This window comes from Salmo salar, chromosome ssa11 (genome assembly GCF_905237065.1).
Source record: "Salmo salar chromosome ssa11, Ssal_v3.1, whole genome shotgun sequence".
NCBI lineage: Eukaryota > Metazoa > Chordata > Actinopteri > Salmoniformes > Salmonidae > Salmo > Salmo salar.
Genome location: NC_059452.1, coordinates 98,048,514 through 98,066,880, shown reverse-complemented (window position 1 = coordinate 98,066,880; position 18,367 = coordinate 98,048,514).

The following is an 18,367-nucleotide window of genomic DNA, read 5'->3' as shown; positions in this document are numbered from 1 at the left end:
CAGACAGGTTAGATATGTTTTAATAGTCAGCTTTCAGACAGGTTAGATATGTTTTAATAGTCAGCTTTCAGACAGGTTAGATATGTTTTAATAGTCAGCTTTCAGACAGGTTAGATATGTTTTAATAGTCAGCTTTCAGACAGGTTGGCTGTGTTTCAATAGTGTCAGCTTTCAGACAGGTTAGATATGTTTTAATAGTCAGCTTTCAGACAGGTTGGCTGTGTTTCAATAGTGTCAGCTTTCAGACAGGTTGGCTGTGTTTCAATAGTGTCAGCTTTCAGACAGGTTGGCTGTGTTTCCATAGTGTCAGCTTTCAGACAGGTTGGCTGTGTTTCAATAGTGTCAGCTTTCAGACAGGTTGGCTGTGTTTCAATAGTGTCAGCTTTCAGACAGGTTGGCTGTGTTTCAATAGTGTCAGCATTCAGACAGGTTGGCTGTGTTTTATTAGTGTCAGCTTTCAGACAGATCCCATGTCTCCTAACACAGATCTTTACTGGGTATTTTATTTATTTAACTAGGCAAGTCAGTTAAGAACAAATTCTTATTTACAATGACAGAGTGCTTGTTCAGCGGCAGAACAACAGATTATTACCTTGTCAGGACAGGGATTCGATCTAGCAACCTCTCAGTTACTGGCCCAATGCTCTAACCACTAGACTACCTGCCTCCCCTATTAGGAGGAATGGGTCATTATCTTCACAATTTAATTCAAATCAAATCAAATTGAATTGGTCACATACACGTGTTTAGCAGATGTTATTGCGATTTTAGAGAAATGCTGGTCCTTCTATCTCCAACAGTGCAGTAATATCTACCCGTTTCACAACATAACCCAAAATACACGTACATCTAAGTAAGGAATGGATTAAGAATATATATACATACTGTCTATTAAATGTCAGTTCGGCATTGGACTGAGACACGGTGGCATAGTATAGAGTACAGTATATACATATGAGATGGGTGATGCAATATTTACATATAATTAAAGTGACTGAGATACCGTATAATAGTATAGAGTGGAGTGTACACATATGAGATGAGTAATGCAAGATACAGAGACATTATTAAAGTGGCTAGTGATCCATTTCTAACAGTGGCCAGTGATTCCTAATCTATGTCTATAGGCAGCCGCCCCTGATGTGCTGGAGATGGCTGTTGAACAGTCTGATGGCCTTGAGATAGAAGCTGTTTTTCAGTCTCTCGGTCCCAGCTTTGATGCACCTGTACTGACCTCGCCTTCTGGATGATAGCGGGGTGAACAGGCAGTGGCTTGGGTAGTTTCTGGGGTGGCAGGGTAGCCTAGTGGTTAGAGCATTGGATAAGTAACCGAAAGGTTGCTAGATCGAATCCCCGAGCTGACAAGGTAAAAATCTGTTGTTCTGCACCTGAACAAGGCAGTTAACCCACTGTTCCTAGGCTGTCATTGAAAATAAGAGTTTGTTTATAACTGACTTGCCTAGTTAAATAAAAATGTCCTTGATGATCTTTTTGGCCTTCCTATGGCATTGGGTGCTGTAGGTTTCCAGGAGGGTGGGAAGTTTACCCCCGGTAATGCATTGGGCAGACCGCGCCACCCTCTGGAGAGCTTTGCGGTTGTGATTGGTGCAGTTGCCGTACCAGTTGGTGATACAGCCCGACAGAATGCTCTCAATTGTGCATCTGTAAAGGTTTGTGAGGGTTTTAGTTGTTAAGCCAAATGTCTTTAGCCTCCTGAGGTTGAAGAGGTGCTGTGTGGTCCTTTTCAGTTTGTCAGTGATGTGTATGCCAAGGAACTTGAAGCTTTCCACCTTCTCCACTGCGGTCCCAATGCTGTGGAAAGGGGATAGGGGGGTGCTCGGTCTGCTGTTTCCTGAAATCCACGATCATCTCCTTAGTTTTCTTGACATTGAGCAAGAGGTTATTTTCCTGGCATCACACTCCCAGAGCCCTCACCTCCTCGCTGTAGGCTGTCTCATCGTTGTTGGTAATCAAGCCTGCTACTATTGTGTCGTCTGCAAACTTGATGAATGAGTTGGAGGCGTGCTTGGCCACGCAGTCCTGGGTGAACAGGGAGTACAGGAGAGGGCTGAGCACCCACCCTTGTGGGGCCCCAGTATTGAGGATCAGCGAAGAGGAGATGTTGTTACCTACCTTCACCACCTGTGGGCAACCCGTCAGGAAGTCCAGGACCCAATTGCACAGGTCGGGGTTCAGACCCAGGGCCTCGGGCTTGTTGATGAGCATGGAGAGAACTATGGTGTTGAATGCTGAGCTATAGTCAATGAACAGCATTCTTACATAGGTATGCCTCTTGTCCAGATTGGACAGGGCAGTGTGCAGTGTGGTGGCGATTGCATCATCTGTGAATCTATTGGGGCGGTAAGCAAATTGAAGAGGGTCTAGGGTGGCAGGTAAGGTGGAGGTGACACCATCCTTGACTAGTCTCTCAAAGCACTTGATGACAGAGGTGAGTGCTACAGGGCAAAAGTCATTTAGTTCAGTTACCTTTGCTTTCTTAGGTACAGTCCTTCTATGGGAAGAAGCATAGAAACAATTTTCTTGGTATACACTTTGTACCAGATAATCAACAAATCATGGTCCTCTATATGGACCTTAATTATAATATAATATAATATAATATAATATAATATAATAATTAAATCAGGTGTGTTGGTGCTTGGCAGGAACAAAACCCTGCATTGCACATCTAGTACATTTTTTGGGTTGCAGAATTCTGTTATTCGTGCATAAACCTAGTCCAGGGCAAAAGCAATTCACTTTACTGTTGATTCAAAGTAAAACAATAATTTACAGGGCCGGTTTCCTGGACACAGATTAAGCCTAGTCATAGGACTAAAGAGAATCTCCATTGAAATATATTTTTAGTCGAGGACAAGACATTTGGTCTTGGAAACCAGCCCATACACAGCCTCTAATATAAGTCTTCTATTCTTCAGAAGTCTATTGACCAGCATTGGTCTAAACTATTTTCCTATTTGACTGAATAAACACTTTATTTGATAATATTAGCAATCAAGTGTGCTTTAACTGATTGTGTGATTGAATCCTTCCTCAGACACAGATTAAGTTTTGATTTATTAATGTTATCTTATCGCGGCTAATTCATGATTAGCCTGTCCATGGTGGAGTGGCCTGTCCGAGTGATACCAACATGTGGTCGAGTGATAACCTGTACAAATAATCAAGATCGTATTCTACACCCACTTCCTTCTGTGGCTGTGGCAGCGTTGGAATAACCAGTCACACAACCTCACACACTGAAACGTACACCAGTACTGTAGGTAGTATGCTCGCACGCGATCACACACACACACACACACACACACACACACACACACACACACACACACACACACACACACACACACACGTTTCCCATCCAAATAGGCCTTTTTCTGACAGAAAAAACAGAACCTTCAGTGTAATTAGGGGGTCTTTGTCATCCCAGAGTTTATGAACACCATTACTGTTGTACACAGGTAATAAAGAGACAGGAAGGTGAGTATTGAACACAGGTAAGATAAAGACAGGTAGGTGAGTATTGAACACAGGTAAGATAGACAGGAAGGTGAGTATTGAACACAGGTAAGCGAGACAGGTAGGTGAGTTTTGAACACAGGTAAGAGAGACAGAAAGGTGAGTATTGAACACAGGTAAGATAGCGACAGGTAAGTGAGTTTTGAACACAGGTAAGATAGAGACAGGTAGGTGAGTTTTGAACACAGGTAAGATAGAGACAGGTAGGTAGGCTAAGTATCTATGAGCGATATACAACTGGTGCAGTGGCACTAAAGCAGTTCATGGTGTTCTGTGTAAATCTCAGGGTTGTTGACAGACAGCTAATGGTCAGTCAGTCAGCCAGAGCTGAGATCACTAAAGCCCTTGGCCGTGCTGTTACCCACCTGTCCATTTATTATGGTCTAACATGACAGATACAGTCTGGGTTTCATATCCTCTTTGTTATGAATCCTAACTTAACATACTCACACACAACCCAAACTATCGTACACACAACACAAACTATCGTACACACAACACAAACTATCATACACACAATCCAAACTATCATACACACTACCCGAACTATACACACAACCCAAACTATCACAAACACAACTCAAACTATCTTACACACTACCCAAACTATCCTACACACTACCCAAACTATCATACACACCACCCAAACTATCATACACATTTCTCATCAATATCAAAGTGTGATTGTTGTTAACTATTTGTTTATGTTGTTCTGCTGATTAAAACAAATGTTTTTACAGGGAACATAATCATTGCAAAGAACCCATGTGTCATCCGCACACAGACATGTTTCAGCTGAGAACAGACTGAGTGAGTTTAAATGGTCAGTAGATAAGTGAATTAGCCACCCCACCATTTCATCCATTTCCTCTGAATGTATTCAACTGCAATGTGTCATTCACATTTAACCCTCTGAATCAGAGAGGTGCAGGGGGCTGCCTTGATCAACATCCACATTTAACCCTCTGAATCAGAGAGGTGCAGGGGGCTGCCTTGATCAACATCTACATTTAACCCTCTGAATCAGAGAGGTGCAGGGGGCTGCCTTAATCAACATCCACATTTAACCCTCGAATCAGAGAGGTGCAGGGGGCTGCCTTAATCAACATCCACATTTAACCCTCTGAATCAGAGAGGTGCAGGGGGCTGCCTTAATCAACATCCACATTTAACCCTCGAATCAGAGAGGTGCAGGGGGCTGCCTTAATCAACATCCACATTTAACCCTCTGAATCAGAGCGGTGCAGGGGGTTGCCTTAATCAACATCCACATTTAACCCTCTGAATCAGAGAGGTGCAGGGGGCTGCCTTAATCAACATCCACATTTAACCCTCTGAATCAGAGAGGTGCAGGGGGCTGCCTTGCTCAGGGGCAGAACAACAGCTTTTCACCTTGTCAGCTCAGGGATTCCATCCAGCAACCTTTTGGTTACTAGCCCAACACTAACCACTAGGCTACCTGCCATCCCCTCTGCAAAATAAAAACGTTAAAATAATATTCTGTAGGCATACACACGTTTCAGCTGAGCACAGGCTGATTGAGTTTACATTATTGGTAGAAAAGTGAGTTACCGCAAAATAAAAAAGTTTAAATATTATTAGTATGCATATACAGTGCCTTCAGAAAGTATTCATACCATTCGACTTATTTTACATTTTGAATTCAAAATGGATTAAATATAATATTTTTCTCACCCATCTACACACAATACCCCATAGTGACAAAATGAAAACATGTTTTTAGAAATGTTAGCAAATTTATTGAAAATGAAATACATAAATATTCAATTTACATAAGCATTCACACCCCCGAGTCAATACATGTTAAAATGACCTTTGGCAGCGATTACAGCTGTGAGTCTTTCTGGGTAAATCTATAAGAGCTTAATGACCCTAAGTGGCAGTGTTTTTACAACTAATGCCGGTTTGCCTGAGGCTGATGCCATGCAGGTGTTTGTACACATGCATATACACACACTCTCATTCAAATAAACACATACAAGAACACACACATACATGTAATAGTGCCAGACATGCACACAAACATATACAGTTGGCATTGCTGTTATGATTTTAGTTGTCCTTGATGTCCTTTGTTTTAAAAGTATTATTTTGTTTTATCTATTTTTTTGCATTGTTGTTTGTTGTTTTCTTCTGTCTTTTCCTTTTTTCTCTTTAGTTCATTCTCTTGGTTGTTGGTGCATTGGGGGGTTCTTGGGGGTGGGGAATGGAATTAATTGTATTTAAAAAAAAATCTTCCTGGGGGGACTGTGGGAGGGGTCTCAAATGGTTGAGGGACAGCTATTGGGGAGCTGTGGGAGGATCTTGGAGGGTTCAGGTTAATGTTTTTTGGCCTGGTGGTAGATTGGTCAACATTTCCTTGAGCAGGGCATTGACCCTGGATGCTCTTGTGTGTCGCTCTGAATGGGAATCTGTTGGATGACTGGTATGATGTAGTAGTTGAGCGGCTTCACTGCAAGTATATTGTATGTTTCGAATATTCAATAAAAAAAAAAGATAGATATTTTTTTAAATAAGTCTCTAAGAGCTTTGCACACCTAGATTGTACAATATTTGCACATTATTCTTAAAAAATTATTCAAGATCTGTCAAGTTGGTTGCTGCAAGATCTGTCAAGTTGGTTGTTGCATTTTCAAGTCTTGCCATAGATTTTGAAGCCGATTTAAGCTGTAACTAGGCCACTCAGGGACATTCAATGCTGTCTTGGTAAGGAATTACAGTATATATTTGGCCTTGTGTTTTAGGTTATTGTCCTGCTGGAAGGTGAATTTGTCTCCTAGTGTCTGTTGGAAAGCAGAGAGAACCAGGTTTTCCTCTAAGATTTTGCCTGTGCTGAGCTCTATTCTGATTATTTTTATGCAAAAAAATCCCTAGTAAAAGCATACCCATAACATGATACAGCCACCACCATGCTTGAAAATATGAAGTGGTACTCAGTGATGTGTTGGATAGCCCCAAACATAACGCTTTGTATTCAGGACATAAAGTTCCATTCTTTGACACATTTTTTGTTGTTGTTTTACTTTAGTGCCTTGTTGCAAACAGGATGCATGTTTTGGAATATCCTTATTCTGTACAGGCTTCCTTCTTTTCACTCTTTAATTTAGCTTAGTATTGTGGAGTAACTACAATGTTGTTGATCCATCCTCAGTTTTCTCCTATCACAGCCATTAAACTCTGTAACTGTTTTAAAGTCACCATTGGCCTCATGGTGAAATCTCTGAGCGGTGTCCTTCCTCTCCAGCAACTGAGTTAGGAAGGACGCCTGTATCTTTGTAGTGACTGGGTGTATTGATACATCATCCAAAGTGTAATGAATAAGTTCACCATGCTCAAATGGATATTTAATGTCTGTTTCTTTATTTTTGCCCATCTACCAATAGGTGCCCTTTGCAAGGCATTGGCAAACCTCAGTTCTTTGTGGTTGAATCTGTGTTTGAAATGTACTGCTCGACTGAGGGACCTTACAGATAATTGTATGTGTGGGGTACCTAGATGAGGTAGTCATTACACAATGATGTTAAATCCTATTACTGCACACAGTGTAATTCCATGCAACTTACTATGTGACTTGTTAATCACATTTTTACTCCTGAACTTATTTAGACTTGCCATTACAAAGGGGTTGAATATTTATTGACTCAAGACATTTCATCTTTTCATTTTAAATTAATTTGTAAATAATTCTAAAAACATAATTCAATTTTGACAATATTGGATATTGTCAAAATGTAATCTATTTCAAATTAAGGTTGTAACAACAAAATGTAGATAAAGTCAAGAGGTGTTAATACTTTTTGAAGTTACTGTATCTTATAGTATGTTCTGATGTTGTGGGTCATTACGACCTTAAATGTGTGTTTGTGTGTGTGCCTGTATGTCCAGGGCGCTGTGTGTCTGTTCTAGGGCGAAACATGATGTTCTCTCTGCTCTGGTTATTAACGGCTAGGCTGAGCCAGTACTTTCTGGCCCTGAGGGTTAGTCTAAACACATGCCTTCACCCTGACAAAAGCAACAGATTTACACACACCACTACACTCTTGACCTTGGCAGTTCTGATCTAGGATCAGCTTATATTGTCCTGATCCTAACATGAACCATTAGGGGCAGTAAAGACGAACCTGATCTAAGATCAGTGTTGTGTGCAAATTCATCTTACCCCTTGATAAGACAGAGCTCACAAACCTGCAGTCGCTATGGTAACAGTTAATAGGAAATGCTTGAGACTGGACTTACACTATGGACAACACCCATAACTCTGGGAAAGAGTTTACTTGGCCGATCTCCAGCCTTTCCTCCTATCATTGTTGTTTACTCTGAATGGTAGATCCTTCCTGCCAAGTCTTTACCTCATTCTGAAATACACACACACACACACACACACACACACACACACACACACACACACACACAGAGACTTACAGTATGGATAACACCCACAACACCAAGCATGTTGATCCAATAGTACTGGATTTGTCTGTAGTGATGTCTCCAAATAGATATTTTAGTTGCCTCTCTATCATTATATAAACATTGTGTCAGAAAAGGCTTTTGAGCTATTAAAGTCCAGAAATGTAATTTTGTGATAAAAATAATCTCATAAAAAAAATGTAACATTCATATTGGACACTTTTCTTCCATTTCTATTTTTTCCTCCATTTCTATTTTCTGCCATTACTCTTTTCTTCCATCACACTTTTCTGCCATTACACTTTTCTGCCATTACACTTTTCTGCCATTTCTCTTTTCTGCCATTACTATTTTCTGCCATTTCTATTTTCTGCCATTACACTTTTCTTCCATTACACTTTTCTGCCATTACTATTTTCTGCCATTACACTTTTCTGCCATTTCTATTTTCTGCCATTACTCTTTTCTTCCATTACTATTTTCTTCCATTACTATTTTCTTCCATTTCTATTTTCTGCAATTACTCTTTTCTTCCATTACACTTTTCTGCCATTACTATTTTCTGCCATTACTATTTTCTGCCATTACACTTTTCTGCCATTTCTCTTTTCTGCCGTTACTATTTTCTGCCATTACTATTTTCTGCCATTACACTTTTCTGCCATTACTCTTTTCTGCCATTACTCTTTTCTGCCATTACTCTTTTCTGCCATTACACTTTTCTGCCATTACTCTTTTCTGCCATTACTCTTTTCTGCCATTACTTTTTAATTAAAAAACACTTATTTTGGGCCACCCAAGTGGCACAGCTTTCTAAGGCGCTGCAGCAGTGCTTGAGGTGGCAGTGCTTGAGGTGGCACTACAGCCCCAGGTTTGATCCCAGGCTGTGTCACAGACGACCGTGACCGGGAGACCCATGAGGCGGCGGACAATTGGCCCAGTGTCGTCCAAGTTAGGGGAGGGTTTGGCCGGCCGGGATTTCCTTGTCCGATCACGCTCTAGCGACTCGTTGTGGCTGGCCGGCACCTGCAAGCTGACTTCGGTCGCCAGTTGTATGGTGTTTCCTCCGACACATAGGTCTGGCTGGCTTCTGGGTTTAGGAAGCAGTGTGTCAAGAAGCAGTGTGACTTGGAAGGATTGTGTTTCGGAGGACACATGACTCTTGACTTTCGCCTCTCCAGAGTCTGTATGGGAGTTGCAGCGATGGGACAAGACTGTAACTACTAATTGGGGAGAAAAAGGGGTAAAAGTGTTAGATAATATTGAAGCAACTATTTGATAGGTCTCATGAGGCTCATACTGTGTGGATTCATGTACAGTGGGGGGAGAAAGTATTTGATCCCCTGCTGATTTTGTATGTTTTCCCACTTACAAAGAAATGACCAGTCTATAATTTTAATAGTAGGTTTATTTGAACAGTGAGAGACAGAATAACAACAAAAAAATCCAGAAAAAGGCATGTCAAAAATGTTATAAAATGATTTGCATTTTAATGAGGGAAATAAGTATTTGACCCCTCTGCAAAACATGACTTAGTACTTGGTGGCAAAACTCTTGTTGGCAATCACAGAGGTCAGACATTTCTTGCAGTTGGCCACCAGGTTTGCACACATCTCAGGAGGGATTTTGTCCCAGTCCTCTTTGCAGATCTTCTCCAAGTCATTAAGGTTTCGAGGCTGACGTTTGGCAACTTGAACATTCAGCTCCCTCCACAGATTTTCTATGGGATTAAGGTCTGGAGACTGGCTAGGCCACTCCAGGACCTTAATGTGCTTCTTCTTGAGCCACTCCTTTGTTGCCTTGGCCGTGTGTTTTGGGTCATTGTCATGCTGGAATACCCATCCACGACCCATTTTCAATGCCCTGGCTGAGGGAAGGAGGTTTTCACCCAAGATTTGACGGTTCATGGCCCCGTCCATCGTCCCTTTGATGTGGTGAAGTTGTCCTCTTTCCTTAGCAGAAAAACACCCCCAAAGCATAATGTTTCCACCTCCATGTTTGACGGTGGAGATGGTGTTCTTGGGGTCATAGGCAGCATTCCTCCTCCTCCAAACACGGCGAGTTGAGTTGATGTCAAAGAGCTCCATTTTGGTCTCATCTGACCACAACACTTTCACCAGTTGTCCTCTGAGTCATTCAGATGTTCATTGGCAGACTTCAGATGGGCCTGTATATGTATTCTTGAGCAGGGGGACCTTGCGGGCGCTGCAGGATTTCAGTCCTTCACGGCGTAGTGTGTTACCAATTGTTTTCTTGGTGACACTGGTCCCAGCTGCCTTGAGATCATTGACAAGATCCTCCCGTGTAGTTCTGGGCTGATACCTCACCGTTCTCATGATCATTGCAACTCCACGAGGTGAGATCTTGCATGGAGCCCCAGGCCGATGGATATTGACAGTTCTTTTGTGTTTCTTCCATTTGTGAATAATCGCACCAAATGTTGTCACCTTCTCATCAAGCTGCTTGGCGATGGTCTTGTAGCCCATTCCAGCCTTGTGTAGGTCTACAATCTTGTCCCTGACATCCTTGGAGAGCACTTTGGTCTTGGCCATGGTGGAGAGTTTGGAATCTGATTGATTGATTGCTTCTGTGGACAGGTGTCTTTTTTACAGGTAACAAACTGTGGTTAGGAGCACTCCCTTTAAGAGTGTGCTCCTAATCTCAGCTCGTTACCTGTATAAAAGACACCTGGGAGCCACAAATCTTTCTGATTGAGAGGGGGTCAAATACTTATTTCCCTCATTAAAATGCAAATCCATTTATAACATTTCTGACAAGCGTTTTTCTGGATATTTTTATTGTTATTCTGTCTCTCACCGTTCAAATAAACCTACCATTAAAATGATAGACTGATCCTTTCTTTGTCAGTGGGCAAATGTACAAAATCAGCAGGGGATCAAATACTTTTTTCCCCCACTGTATTGTTGTTTTCTGGGTAACTCCTAATATTTTTCTCGTCTGAGTTCATATGAAACTAAACAAATAAAGAAACACAGAGAGCCAACCAGTCTGTGTTTGTGTCCCAAATGGCACCCTATTCCCTATGTAGTGCCTGGTCAAAAGAAGTGCACTACATAGGGAATAGTGTTCCATTTAGGATGCAAGATATCAGTCTGGTTTCCCCTTTTCCAGTCGATACTGTTGTATGTTCATCTGTCTCATGTAGTTTCAGTCAGCTCATTCGTTTTGATTATCTCATTGGTCGACTTCCGTTCCTCCTGCAGGGAGATTTCTGTGGCTGTTCGTTTGCATTGCCCAGTGCTGCGGGTGAGCAGAGTTTGACATTAGTCCCAAAGTTAATTCTCCACCCACCCGCGGGCAATGCAAAACAAACGGTAACAGAAAACTCCCTGCAGGAGGAACGGAAGTCGACCAATGAGATAATCTAAAATGTTAACTAAGTCACTGATGTCCTCGTCACTTTCTACAAACAGACATTTTTGTCACGCAGAGCGGAACAGGTGAACCCAGGAGCAGACTCAGACGAGGAGACTGGGATGAGGTAACCAAGGTATTATTTGAAACACAGGGGGAAGATAGGGTGCAGGCCAGGGGAAGCTCGGGCGGGTTTCAGGAAGCCTGGAGTGGAGGCTGGAGCAAGGGGAGTTGGGACAGGGTAAGCAGGTCCGGAGAGGAATCCAAAGAAGCAGTGGAGTGGGGAGTCCAGGACAGAGTAGCAGGACTGACGAGACGTGGGACTGGAGACAGGGGCCAAAGTCAGAGCGGGCAGAACTGTAGCGGAGAGGAAAACAGCGTCAGGCAAGGGAAAACAGGCACAACAGGAACAAACGGCTAAAAACATGGACTGACTGAGCAGAAGTTACAATCTGGCAGCGTGGAAGTTTTTTGTGTTTTTTTTATTTTACCTTTATTTAACTAGGCAGCCAGTTAAAAACAAATTCTTATTTTCAATGACGGCCTAGGAACAAGGGGTTAACTGCCTTGTTCAGGGGCAGAACAACTGATTTTTTTACCCTGTCAGCTCAGGGATTCGATCTTGCAACCTTTCGGTTACTAGTCCAATGAAGTGGCAGGGCTGAGTATTTGTAGAGCTCTTGAATATGGATCAGGTAGCAGCTGGTGGGGATCTGCTGTGCCTCCAGCACACCTGTCTCCGTCCACACAATCATACACACACACACACACAGAGAGAGGAAGAGGGAGAGAGCACTGGGGGAGTGGTGGCAGGTTAGGGAGACACAGGATGAGAAGTAGAGGGCGTGGCAGGAGCAGATGTAACAATTTTGGGGTATTTGGCCTCTTTACAGCTGCCTCATGGTCTTATAGGACAGGCAGACAGAGAGTTATGAAGGCTGGTCCCACGTCTGCCTCCTGGTCCTATAGGACAGGCAGACAGAGAGTTATGAAGGCTGGTCCCACGTCTGCCTCATGGTCCTATAGGACAGGCAGACAGAGAATTATGTAGGCTGGTCCCACGTCTGCCTCATGGTCCTATAGGACAGGCAGACAGAGAATTATGTAGGCTGGTCCCACGTCTGCCTCATGGTCCTATAGGATAGGCAGACAGAGAATTATGTAGGCTGGTCCCACGTCTGCCTCGTGGTCCTATAGGACAGGCAGACAGAGAGTTACGTAGGCTGGTCACACATCTGCCTCATGGTCCTATAGGATAGGCAGACAGAGAGTTATGAAGGCTGGTCCCACATCTGTTTGTGCGTCAAGCCAAACATTTGGCCTGACAATGAGTGACAAAGAGTTGGTATAATTAAAGCACATACAGACTGGTACTTAGGCTAAAGCTACTGTAGGTTAAGTGTGAGATTATGTCAAACATGCGATGACACAATATTACTGTAAATATTATTATTGTCGTCAAACATGTAGCCTGTTCATGTGACCCATATCCCTCATTCATAACCAGAAAAATCATAAAACTTGTGACACATTTTGTGTTACCCATTCGTCATAAACACATGCATTATGACCTAGTAAAATATGATTTGGTTCTGTCACGCCCTGACCTGAGAGAGACGTTTTTCTCTGTTTAGTTAGGTCGGGGTGTGATATGGGGTGGGCATTCTATGTATTTATATTTCTATGTTTTGGCCAGGTATGGTTTCCAATCAGAGGCAGCTATCTATCGTTGTCTCTGATTGGGAACCATACTTAGGCAGCATTTTCCCACCTGTGTTTTGTGGGTAGTTGTTTTCTGTTTTTTATTCGTTACCTGTCAGAACTGTTGGCTTTCGTTTTGTTTCTTTTGTTCTAGTGTTTCATTGTTTATTAAATTAATAATGAACACGTACCACGCTGCACTTTGGTCCCCTCTCTACAACAGCCGTAACCGGTTCACTCCTTTTTATTTATATTTAGAAGTTGCGAAAGCTTATTTTTATGGACTGTAATAAAATAAGAAGTTTCATTTCTCGGCCTGTAAACATTGCTTGCCCTGCATGCACAGATTAATGTGGGTGTGGCTGCATGCACTATCATTTGGCCAGCATTACGGTTGTGTCCCAAATCACACCTTATTCCCATAGGGCACTGTTCAAAATCAGTTCACTAATAGCCATTTGATTAGATGTTCAGGAGTCGTATGGCTTGGGAGAAGAAGCTGTTTAGAAGCCTCTTGCACCTAGACTTGGCGCTCCCCTACCACTTGCCGTGCGGTAGCAGAGAGTACAGTCTATGACTATGGTGGCTGGAGTCTTTTTTTTAGGGCCTTCCTCTGACACCGCCTGGTATAGAGGTCCTGGATGGCAGGAAGCTTGGCCCCGGTGATGTACTGGGCTGTACGCACTACCCTCTGTAGTGCCTTGCAGTTGCCATACCAGCAGTTGCCATACCGAGCAGTTGCCATACCAGGCAGTGATGCATCCAGTCAGGATGCTCTCGATGGTGCAGCTGTAGAACCTTTTGATGATCTGAGGACCCATGACAAATATTTTCAGTCTCCTGAGGGGGAATAGGTTTTGTCGTGCCCACTTCAAGACTGTCTTGGTGTCCTTGGACCATGTTAGTTTTTTGGTGATGTGGACACCAAGGAACTTGAAGCTCTGAACCTGCTCCACTACAACCCCGACGATGAGAATGGGGGCGTGCTCGGTCCTCCTTTTCCTGTAGTCCACAATCGGCAAACTTAATGATGGTGTTGGAGTCGTGCATGGTCGTGCAGTCATGGGTGAACAGGAAGTACAGGAGGGGACTGAGCACGTACCACTGAGGGGCCCCTGTGTTGTGGAACAGTGTGGCGGATGTGATGTTACCTACCCTCACCACCTGGAGACGTGGGGAAAGGCCTTCAAATCCCAAGACTGGATCAGAAGGTTGCTTCTACATCTGCATTGCTTGCTGTTTGGGGTTTTAGGCTGGGTTTCTGTATAGCACTTTGTGACATCTGCTGATGTAAAAAGGGCTTTATAAATAGATTTGATTGATTGAAAACTGGCCACTAGTGGCAACAGTGAGCGCTATAACCATCAAGTAGGTTTGGGTTTTCCTAGGGCGTTGTGCACGGGGGTGGTAGATGAGGGTAATCCCATAACTCTGGATCAGAAGGCTGCATGTTTAATCCCAGTCATGGACACTGTTTTTAACCATATCCCAAACCTTAACCCTTTAACCTTTAACCATTCTGAATGAGTGACTAAACTTAACTCTTAACTTCAAAATTTGACATTTGGAGCAACTTCGAAATATGACGTTTGGAGATAGTGGATGAACATCTAATTCTGCAGTGAGACTGTGAGAGCTTGTTGCTAACACACCTGATTCAACTCAACAAAGGCATGGAGGGAGATCTGTCAGTTGAATCAGGTGTGTATGTTAGTCCAGGGCTGGAACGAAAGTGTGCACAACCTCGAGGCCTCCAAGAATGGATTGAGAAACTATTTATTGAATTGTCAGCATGCAGCCTATTTTTACACAAATAGGCCACAGTAGACATAGACACACAAGCACACACGCTATCAGAAGCCAGCTTTGTTTCAACGTCCCTGCCTCCCATCAGGTCAACCACATTGCAACCACATGCCTCCATTCCATCAAGTTACCCATCAACCACATAACAAGCCCCGCCTCCCTTCCATCAGGTTACATGTCAACCACATAATAAGCCCTGCCACCCTTCCATCAGGTTACCTATCAACCATATAACAAGCCCTGCCTCCCTTCCATCAGGTTACCTATCAACCATATAACAAGCCCTGCCTCCCTTCCATCAGGTTACATGTCAACCACATAACAAGCCCTGCCTCCCTTCCATCAGGTTACCTATCAACCATATAACAAGCCCTGCCTCCCTTCCATCAGGTTACATGTCAACCACATAACAAGCCCTGCCTCCCTTCCATCAGGTTACCTATCAACCACATAACAAGCCCTGCCTCCCTTCCATTAGGTTACCTATCAACCACATAACAAGCCCTGCCTCCTTTCCATCAGGTTACCTGTCAACCACATAACAAGCCCTGCCTCCCTTCCAGCAGGTTACATGTCAACCAGATAACAAGCCCTGCCTCCCTTCCATCAGGTTACCTATCAACCACATAACAAGCCCTGCCTCCCTTCCAGCAGGTTACATGTCAACCACATAACAAGCCCTGCCACCCTTCCATCAGGTTACCTATCAACCACATAACAAGCCCTGCCTCCCTTCCATCAGGTTACCTATCAACCAGATAACAAGCCCTGCCTCCCTTCCATCAGGTTACCTATCAACCACATAACAAGCCCCGCCTCCCTTCCATCAGGTTACATGTCAACCACATAACAAGCCCTGCCTCCCTTCCATCAGGTTACCTATCAACCACATAACAAGCCCTGCCTCCCTTCCATCAGGTTACCTATCAACCATATAACAAGCCCTGCCTCCTTTCCATCAGGTTACCTATCAACCACATAACAAGCCCTGCCTCCTTTCCATCAGGTTACCTGTCAACCACATAACAAGCCCTGCCTCCCTTCCAGCAGGTTACATGTCAACCAGATAACAAGCCCTGCCTCCCTTCCATCAGGTTACCTATCAACCACATAACAAGCCCTGCCTCCCTTCCAGCAGGTTACATGTCAACCAGATAACAAGCCCTGCCTCCCTTCCATCAGGTTACCTATCAACCACATAACAAGCCCTGCCTCCCTTCCATCAGGTTACCTATCAACCACATAACAAGACCCTCCTCCCTTCCATCAGGTTACCTATCAACCATATAACAAGCCCTGCCTCCCTTCCATCAGGTTACCTATCAACCACATAACAAGCCCTGCCTCCTTTCCATCAGGTTACCTGTCAACCACATAACAAGCCCTGCCTCCCTTCCAGCAGGTTACATGTCAACCAGATAACAAGCCCTGCCTCCCTTCCATCAGGTTACCTATCAACCACATAACAAGCCCTGCCTCCCTTCCATCAGGTTACATGTCAACCAGATAACAAGCCCTGCCTCCCTTCCATCAGGTTACCTATCAACCACATAACAAGCCCCGCCTCCCTTCCATCAGGTTACATGTCAACCACATAACAAGCCCTGCCTCCCTTCCATCAGGTTACATGTCAACCACATAACAAGCCCTGCCTCCCTTCCATCAGGTTACCTATCAACCACATAACAAGCCCTGCCTCCCTTCCATCAGGTTACCTATCAACCACATAACAAGCCCTGCCTCCTTTCCATCAGGTTACCTATCAACCACATAACAAGACCCTCCTCCCTTCCATCAGGTTACCTATCAACCACATAACAAGCCCTGCCTCCCTTCCATCAGGTTACCTATCAACCACATAACAAGCCCTGCCTCCCTTCCATCAGGTTACCTATCAACCACATAACAAGCCCTGCCTCCCTTCCATCAGGTTACCTATCAACCACATAACAAGCCCTGCCTCCCTTCCATCAGGTTACCTATCAACCACATAACAAGCCCTGCCTCCCTTCCATCAGGTTACCTATCAACCACATAACAAGCCCTGCCTCCTTTCCATCAGGTTACCTATCAACCACATAACAAGCCCTGCCTCCCTTCCAGCAGGTTACCTATCAACCATATAACAAGCCCTGCCTCCTTTCCATCAGGTTACCTATCAACCACATAACAAGCCCTACCTCCCTTCCATCAGGTTACATGTCAACCATATAACAAGCCCTGCCTCCCTTCCATCAGGTTACATGTCAACCATATAACAAGCCCTGCCTCCCTTCCATCAGGTTACATGTCAACGACATAACAAGCCCTGCCTCCCTTCCATCAGGTTACCTATCAACCATATAACAAGCCCTGCCTCCCTTCCATCAGGTTACATGTCAACCACATAACAAGCCCTGCCTCCCTTCCATCAGGTTACCTATCAACCACATAACAAGCCCTGCCTCCCTTCCATCATGTTACCTATCAACCACATAACAAGCCCTGCCTCCCTTCCATCAGGTTACATGTCAACCACATAACAAGCCCTGCCTCCCTTCCATCAGGTTACATGTCAACCATATAACAAGCCCTGCCTCCCTTCCATCAGGTTACCTATCAACCATATAACAAGCCCTGCCTCCCTTCCATCAGGTTACATGTCAACCACATAACAAGCCCTGCCTCCCTTCCATCAGGTTACATGTCAACCATATAACAAGCCCTGCCTCCCTTCCATCAGGTTACCTATCAACCAGATAACAAGCCCTGCCTCCTTTCCATCAGGTTACCTATCAACCACATAACAAGCCCTGCCTCCCTTCCATCAGGTTACATGTCAACCATATAACAAGCCCTGCCTCCCTTCCATCAGGTTACCTATCAACCAGATAACAAGCCCTGCCTCCTTTCCATCAGGTTACCTATCAACCACATAACAAGCCCTGCCTCCCTTCCATCAGGTTACCTATCAACCACATAACAAGCCCTGCCTCCCTTCCATCAGGTTACCTATCAACCACATAACAAGCCCTGCCTCCCTTCCAGCAGGTTACCTATCAACCATATAACAAGCCCTGCCTCTCTTCCATCAGGTTACCTATCAACCACATAACTAGCCCTGCCACCCTTCCATCAGGTTACATGTCAACCACATAACAAGCCCTGCCTCCCTTCCATCAGGTTACATGTCAACCACATAACAAGCCCTGCCTCCCTTCCATCAGGTTACCTATCAACCACATAACAAGCCCTGCCACCCTTCCATCAGGTTACATGTCAACCACATAACAAGCCCTGCCTCCCTTCCATCAGGTTACATGTCAACCATATAACAAGCCCTGCCTCCCTTCCATCAGGTTACCTATCAACCACATAACAAGCCCTGCCTCTGCTTCTTTTTACCCATTAACACAATAAAAACCACAGAGGACAGTGCTACTATGGGCTAAAGGCTAACCCATAAATACTACTCCCTTTTATGAGCACACACACACACACACACACACACACCCTCGCTGTAAACATGGCCGGT